We start from the raw sequence: 9,147 nt of genomic DNA, 5'->3' as shown, positions 1-9,147 counted from the left end.
ACAACCGGCGGGGGTGAGTACGCCCTCATGCATAGTTTTTCCTGAGAATGAAGGACACATGGATATCAAGCCAGGGGTGATCCAACTCCTCCCTAAATTTCATGGGCTTGAGTCAGAGAATCCTTACTTACATTTAAAAGAATTCGACGAGATCATAGCTACCTTATACTTTCTTAACGTGTCTGATGACACGGTCAGGTTGAAACTCTTTTCCTTTTCTTTGAAAGAGAAAGCCATCACTACGTCCTCGATCAATTGGCAGATGGAATGACATGACAAGGGAGTTCATTAAGAAGTTTTTCCCATACCATAAGACGAACACCCTAAGAAAGTTGATCATGAACTTCGCCCAAAGGGAAGATGAAACATTCTTCCAATGTTGGGAGCGGTTCAAGGATCTTGTCAGTTCATGCCCACAACATGGTTTTGAAACGTGGCGCATCACGAACTTTTTTCTATGATGGACTGACATCTCCCATGCGCCAATTAGTCGAGACAATGTGTAATGGGGAGTTTATGAATAAAGGAGTCGATAAAGTGTGGGATTACTTTGATAAACTTGCTGAGAACACACAAACATGGGATATCTCCCCTAGACCTAGTACTACGTCTAGGCCGACTCACTCCAAGGAAAGGGGTGGAATGTATCTCCTGAGAGAAGACGATGATATTAATGCTAAGGTAGCTAATCTCACTAGGAAACTTGAGGCCATGGAATTTAAGAAGGATAAGGGTAAGGAAATTGTTTGTAGCATCTGTGGTTGCAACATTCATACTACTGAAAACTGTCCAACTATCTCTGCCTTTCAAGAGGTATTAAATGAGCAATCCAATGCTGTAAGCAATTACCAAAGACCTTTCAGTGGGCCCACCTCTAACACATACAATCCTGGCTGGAGAAATCATCCCAACTTCAGTTGGAGGAATGGACAAACCGCTACACCTCAAGGTTACCTAAATCAAAATCCAACTCAAGAGAAACCTCAAGAGGATTTGGTTCTGAAACATTTTCAAAAGCAAGAGCTTTTCAATCAGGGTATGCTACAGGCCTTCCAAGACCTTACAAAAGCAATACAAGGACTTAAGGCTGAAAATACGATTGGGAACAAGGGGAGCTTCCCAGCTCAATCTCTTCCCAATCCTAAACCGCAATATGAAGTTAGCGACCCAAGCTCTTTAAATCAGATGGAGCAAGCTAAATCCATCACCACTCTTAGGAGTGGAAAGATCATTGACAAAACCATTCCGGTTAGGGCTGAAAAGCCTAAGGACCCGGAAGTGGATAAAGAAGATGGATCTAGCCATGCCCCACCAGAGTTAGAACCGGAACCTCAAGGAAAGCCGGTTGCTCCATTTCCCCAACGGTTGGTTGCACCAAAATCGCTCTCTAACTCTCAGGATATTCTAGAGGTGTTGAAACAAGTGAAGGTCAACATTCCACTACTTGATGCCGTGTAACGCCCTGAAATTCGGGGGTCGAGCATAACTCAGCTCCCGAGTTCCAAAACATCACTTATGCAACATAATTAATGAATGATGTATGTTGACTGTATTAGCACATAAACACGGGATAGATTAAGCCAAAACGCAGATATGATTCAGGGATAAGTGAATAAAGCAAGCGGAAGACTTATAGTAAAATATGTGTACAAGTGTAAGTCCCTGAATTACATATACAACCAGATCGTGTAAAAGTGTTATTTATCAAAATTATAAGTACAAGTTACATCATTTCAGTTCCCAAAATAGTCATCCCATAGGTCCCGCGCAACAGACCGAGGCTTGCTAGAACCCGTCTGAAAACTGCATATAGGAGAAGGCAGCCTCGTCGTCATCCAGCTCCCGCTCTGCCTCAGACGTCGCATCCACATCTGCAACATCTGCAACTAAGACAGTCCGGTGGGTGTGAAACACCGCCCTGAAACGTGGGAGTGAGTGATCAACTCGTGGAACAATAAGGCATCGGTTAACATGTTATCAGTTCAATCAAACAGGAATGATAAAGCAGGACAATTAAGTAAATCCTAAGTACTCTTGTTAATGCAAGTATGAATGCAATATGATGCGTGCCCTCACGCGTACACCCTCGCGTCTTCATCTTACGTTACGCATGACATCGCCTCCAAGTGCGCCACATCTACAAAGCACAAGCAAATGCGGTGCATGGATATGATTACCAAGTTGTTATTAGTCCAATTCATACATCAGGATTGGGAAGCTAAGATACCTTCCTCATATCATCATCCAAACAGTGATCCATACTAGGGTCGTCAATCCTAGACATCTCATACGATCATATAGTTGAGGTCGTAGCAAAGGGCTCGTCACCAATCAATGCACGCCTTTCATGCCCTTACTACCACAGATCGGCTCGTCACCTCCTTGTGGTATCCAGGTATGCTCGAGGTCACTACAAAGGGCTCGTCACCAATCAATGTAGGCCGACAAAGACGAATATAGTGTCCCATACCACCATAATCGGCTCACGAGTTTAGTTGCTCACTTTGGTCACTACGGGAGGCTCGTCACCCGGCGACGTAGGCCGACACTCGACCACGGTGTCCCATACCACCATGTCCTAGCTCATGAGTCTTAGCGGATCGTGTACCATGGTTATTAGGATTTCACGTAAGTTCGGTACACTAGATTCAAGCAAGAGCGTCCATACATGGTTAACATACACTGACAATCGGGTTAGTTGACGAACTCGACTAGCACGAGCGCACGTTGAATTGAACGACATAGAGTGCGCAAACACTCCGCGTGGCCAAACCACTGCCGCCAACTCTAATACGGCTCGGGTTCGTCTAATACGTCCTACGTGGCGAAAGCAATCTCAACCACGAATATAGGGTCAATTACCGATTTCCTGGACTAAGGCATAGTCCCAAATATCCTACACTACTACAGATATTCATATGGAATGTAAAACAGTAATGGAACAATAACTCAAATCATGTTACATACACATCTGAATAATATCAACTTAACATAAATGTAAGCATAGGAGATGCTTGAATTTAAATAACTTGGAATGTAACTGCATAAAGGAAATCATGCGCATCAATAGGAGTATTGAGAATCACTTCTCAACGCCCACATTTAGTGTAATCAGTTACACGTAGGTCATTCATGCATTTCTACAAACACTTAGCAAACATGGAACAACATACATGACGCATGTTGAAATACATGCACTTAGACAATTCCTTTTATCAAGGAGTTGTCATACATGCATCTAGCATACATACATGACCAATAATCATGGCAAACATAAGTGCATATTCTATACGTATACGGTACTTTATAAATACACATAGAATACACAAACCTCAACATATCACATGCATATCAGGAAAGCAACGTAAACACAACATTTGGCATGTGAAATCTCATCCATAACAAGGATAAATCACTAACTGGGATTGAAAGCCTTGAAAACCATAACCTATACACTTAAAGTCCGCACCTTAAGCGAGGAAAGAATAGCCGAATTGATTTAGACGAGTTGTCTTCGTCAACGGCGCAAGAATACCCTAAAATAAGGATAGAAATGAGATACAACAACACCAAGTCTAATCTAAGCTCTAACACAGGTTAGGGTTAGGTTAACTTACCCCAAAGGAACTCAGAATCGTCAGAGGAACGATTCAAAGCAAAGGTTCAAAGGTGAAGAAGAACAAGGAAGAATCAAGATGATTCACCAACCAATCTCTCTCACTAACTCTCTCTTTTCCACTCTCTCTCCAAGCTAGGGTTAGAGAAAATTCGTATGGAAATGAGAGCTAGGGTTTAAGGACTATATATAGGCCTTAAAATGATGGAAATAACCCCAGGGTCAAGGTATACTTAGGTTATAACCAAAGTACGCCTTCCTCGATCCAACGAAGCACTTCTGGTGGGCCTATAACCACGAAAGGTCGGACTTAAGCTCACTGACCATGGATCTAGGTCAGCGAGTGTACCGACCGGCTCTTTGGATCAGCCGTGGCGGACCACACTCAATTCAACGGTCACAAAATCATCAAGTCCACAAGCACTAGGATATGCCTGGGCCAACCATCCCGATCGGAGGGTGAAATTGGGTCAGAATCCAACGGTCAGAATGCTTAAAATCGTCGCGCAAGCGACACGACTCAGATTTCATAAAAAGCTTATTAAATTCCAACCGTTCTCACACTCTTCACTCCGAACTCAATCAAATCGACCCAGAACATCAGATCGACTTGATTTTTGAGGTGAAGACCAAGCCCAACTCAGTGACCGCAACAGCCTAAGATCATCGCCATCGGACTTTCGATGCGCGGTCTAGGTCCGATCCAGATCTTCCAAAAATTCCCCAGAACAACTGGATTTAGCGATGGATCCCAGATTTCAGAGTAACGTAGCGCTCACTAATCTGCACGTTTAGAGCCATGCAGATACAATTTAAAGTGATTGATGCGAATTTCACAAGCAATCAAGTAGAGCGCTAATTACCCCAAAAACAACTACTTAAGGAAAGATTAGCACAAAATTTCCAAGGTCGTTACATGCCGTGAAACAAATACCTTCATATGCCAAATTCCTGAAAGACTTATGTACGACCAAAAGACGGCAAAATATTCAAAAGAAAATCTTCCTGACTGAGAAAGTGAGTGCCATCCTAAAGCAAGATGTGCCACAAAAATTCAAAGACCCCGGTAGCCCAACCATATCATGTGTAATTGGGGACCATCGAATTGATCACGCACTTCTTGACTTAGGAGCGAGCGTTAATCTTATCCCCTACTCGGTATATAAACAGTTGGGCTTAGGTGAATTAAAACCCACCTTAACCACACTACAACTTGCTGATCGCTCTGTTCGTATACCAAGAGGGATAATTGAGGATGTGTTGGTCCAGGTTGATCGATTTTACTACCCAGTTGATTTCATCATCCTGGATACCGAACCCATCGGTAACACAAGCACTCAGATTCCCGTCATTCTTGGTCGCCCATTCCTTGCCACTTCAAACGCAATTATCAATTGCAGGAATGGTGTCATGAGTATGTCTTTCGGGAATATGACATTAGAAATGAATATCTTTTTCAACACGGCCAGACGGATAGAGGAAGATGACGATATCTATGATATTAACATGATCGATACTTTCGTGGATGACAGGACACCCCTTACCTTATCCTCTGATCCTCTAGAGACGTGCCTGGCCCACTCCCATGAGTTTGATGATGACATAATTAGGGAGACGTGTGCCATGCTTGATGCGGTACCGGTACTTGAAGTTAACCGGTGGAGGCCACAATTTGAAGAGTTACCCCAAACTGATGAAGTGCCTCTACCATCTAACCTCAAGCCACCGAAGCTTGACCTAAAACCTTTGCCCTCTGATTTAAAATATGCATACTTAGGTCAAGATGAGACATACCCGGTGGTGATTTCTGCCCACCTTGAGAAAGAACAAGAGAGTATGCTCATATCTACTCTCCTGGAGCATAAGGGAGCCCTTGGATGGACAATCGCGGACCTCAAGGGAATCGACCCCCGATTTGTACTCACCGCATATATTTTGAGGATAATGTGAAGACCGCTCGGCAACCACAACGTAGACTAAATCCAAACATGAAGGAAGTGGTTAAGGCCGAGGTTCTTAAACTATTGGATGTAGGTATCATATACCTTATATCTGATAGTCAATGGGTGAGTCCAACTCAGGTGGTTCCTAAGAAGTCTGGGATCACCATCGTAGCCAATGCCAATAATGAACTCGTGCCGACTAGAGTCACTACTGGTTGGAGGATGTGCATTGACTACAGAAAATTAAATATCGTCACGAGGAAAGATCACTTTCCTTTGCCCTTCATTGATCAGATCTTGGAAAGGTTAGCTGGTCATTCCTATTACAGTTTCCTTGACAGGTATTCGGGCTACAACCAGATAGAGATCACCCCTGAAGATCAAGAAAAGACTACGTTTACATGTCCCTACGGCACCTTTGCTTACTGAAGGATACCGTTTGGACTATGTAATGCTCCTGCCACCTTCCAGCGATGTATGATGAGCATATTTTCTGACATGGTGGGGCATTATTTAGAGGTCTTCATGGATGATTTCTCTGTCTTCGGTCCATCTTTCAGCGAGTGCTTGGAAAGTCTTAAATGCGTGCTGAAGAGATGTGAAGAAAAGAACTTGGTACTTAATTGGGAGAAGTGCCATTTCATGGTTCAGAAGGGAATTGTCCTTGGACACATTATTTCATCCAAAGGAATCGAGGTGGATAAGGCAAAGATCGATCTTATCTCTAACCTACCTCCACCCAAGAACATAAGGGACGTGCGATCCTTCCTAAGACACGCCGGGTTTTACAGAAGATTCATAAAGGACTTTAGTCTCATCTCTCGTCCTCTATGTAATCTACTTCAAAAGGATGCACCATTCGAGTGGACTGAACCATGTCAGGAAGCTTTCACTAAGCTTAAGGGCATATTGACTAGTGCACCCATCATACAGCCACCTGACTGGAGCATTCCTTTTGAACTTATGTGCGACGCGTCTGATTATGCTCTTGGGGCAGTTCTAAGCCAGAGAAAAGATAAGAAACCCTACGTTATTCATTACGCAAGTAAGACTCTAAATCCTGCCCAAGTGAACTACTCCTCGACTACGGAAAAGGAACTCTTAGCCGTAGTGTTCGCCTTAGACAAATTTAGGTCCTACTTGATTGGATCCAAGATCAATATTTACACTGATCACGCAGTGCTTAAGTATCTTCTGTCTAAGAATGATGCTAAGCCCCGCCTGATACGATGGATCCTTCTACTCCAGGAATTTGACCTAGAGATAAAAGATAAAATGGAAGTAGAGAACGTAGTGGCTGACCATCTTTCTCGCCTTAATCCCTCTGATTCCCTTGAAACAACACATATCAATGACATGTTCCCCGATGAACAATTGTTCAGAGTCTCCCATTCACCTTGGTTCGCTGATATTGCTAATTATCTTGCCACAGGTTCCATACCGATGCATTGGACTGCGCAAGATAAGAAGAAATCTTTCACCAAGGTACGTAACTTTTTCTGGGATGATCCGTATTTGTTTAAATATTGCCCAGACTAAATCCTGAGGAGATGTGTGCCAGACGATGAGCATCAAAGTATCATCTCCTTTTGTCACTCACAGGCCTGTGGTGGTCACTTTTCTGCTAAAAAGACCACGGCCAAGATTTTGCAGTGTGGCTTTTACTGGCCCACTATGTTCAGGGACACTCACGAGTTTTGCAAAGCTTGTGAGCGTTGTCAAAAATTAGGAGCGTTGTCCGGTCGAAATATGATGCCTTTGAACCATATCCTTATCATCGAGGCATTTCATTGTTGGGGCATCGATTTCATGGGGCCATTCCCCCAATCTTTTGGGAATTTATATATTTTGCTTGCCGTAGACTATGTCACTAAATGGGTCGAAGCGATTCCATGTCGAACTAATGACCATCGCATGGTCATTAAATTCCTGAAGGAAAACATCCTTTCCCAATTTGGAACGCCTTGAGCTATCATTAGTGATGGGGGCTCACACTTTTGTAATAGACCATTTGAGAGTTTAATGAAGAAATACGGTATCTCTCATAAGGTGAGCACCCCATACCACCCACAGACAAGCGGGCAAGTTGAGATTTCCAATAGGGAGATGAAACACAGTTTGGAAAAAATGGTTAACCCTGACCGTAAGGATTGGTCAATTCGATTGACCGATGCCTTATGGGCGTACCGTACTACTTTTAAAACCCCTATTGGAATGTCTCCCATTAGACTTGTCTATGGGAAAGCTTGCCACTTGCCTGTGGAGTTGGAACATAAAGCCTATTGGGCAATCAAAAGTTTGAATTTCAATTTGGACAACGCTGGCTCGCTACGCAAACTTCAGTTAAATGAACTCGAAGAAATCCGGAACGACGCTTATGAGAACTCGAGAATTTACAAGGATAAGATGAAGGTGTTTCATGACCAACATATTTTACGAAAATCATTCACGCCAGGCCAGAAAGTCCTCTTGTATAACTCTCGATTACATCTCTTTCCGGGTAAGCTTCGATCTCGTTGGACCGGCCCTTTTACTGTTATCACCGCTTACTCTCATGGGGCCGTCGAGATAAGAGACCCCGACAATGGCAAGGAGTTTAAAGTAAATGGACATCGCTTAAAGCCATTTGTCGAGAAATTTGATTCAGAGGACATGTCCATACCTCTGACTGATCCTGTTTACCGAGATTGACCTCTAGTCCGATAGGACTAAGGTAGTTTCCTTTATGCTGTTTTAGGATAGACGGTAAACTTAGCGCTCATGCGAGCCAATCTAACTTTTCATTCCATTTCATTTTCCTAGTTAGTTAGTTCAATGTTTGTGGGTAACATTGCTGCAAACCCTCACGAGACTACAACTCGTCCACTAGGGGCAACCTAGGGGTTTAAAGGCTTGTTGCATACGCTAAATGCAATCGAGAGTACCTGCGAAAGTGGTGTAGGTAGGATTTCATTTTTGTTATTTTTATTTTACTTTTGTTGATTTCTCTCTTGTGCTGACCCGATCTTACGTAGATATCTTTGGAAAGCCTTTTGATTCTTTCGTCCAGGTACTGTCTTTCCATCACTCCTCTTATATTTTTGTTGTCCCATGTGCATTGCATGCTTATTTCTTTTACATTGAGGACAATGTAGATTTTAAGTTGGGGGTGGGAGATTAGGTTTCCTAATCAGTGTTTTCTTGGTCTTGAGTAAAAATTGTGAAAATTTTAAATTTTTCTGGAATTTCGTATGAATTCGAAGTGATTTTGACGGCCATCTTGGATTTAGAATTACAAGATAAGTGATGTTGGTAATTTATGACTCTTGAATTCAGTATCTTTTAGATTCCACAGTTAAGTTTGAATTGTTAATCCATGATTAGAGGTTTTAAACATTGATTGAGTCATGATCTCACAAGACACATCTTGCTTTCACATAAAGGTTTCAGTTTGATATGGAAGGGTTAATTTGGTAATCACTAAGCTTGAAAGGAACCAACCTGAGAATTTGAAAGGATTGGGCGAATGGTCTACACCATAGGTTTGCTCCCTATAGGTGTAGATTTAATTCTCTATGAGGTATGTGAAAAATTTGGGTATACAGTCTT

The 9,147-nt window shown here is 42.7% G+C and overlaps 1 non-coding gene across 1 annotated transcript; it reads right to left on the bottom strand.

Moving 5' to 3' along the window:
• Positions 1 to 320: 320 nt before the first annotated feature.
• LOC131228376 (small nucleolar RNA R71) lies at positions 321 to 427 on the bottom strand. Its single transcript, XR_009162880.1, has one exon. It is a non-coding gene; the product is annotated as a small nucleolar RNA R71 (small nucleolar RNA).
• Positions 428 to 9,147: the final 8,720 nt, after the last annotated feature.

This window comes from Magnolia sinica, chromosome 15 (assembly GCF_029962835.1).
Source record: "Magnolia sinica isolate HGM2019 chromosome 15, MsV1, whole genome shotgun sequence".
NCBI classification, from domain to species: Eukaryota; Viridiplantae; Streptophyta; class Magnoliopsida; order Magnoliales; family Magnoliaceae; genus Magnolia; species Magnolia sinica.
This window is presented reverse-complemented; position numbering and strand designations above follow the sequence as displayed.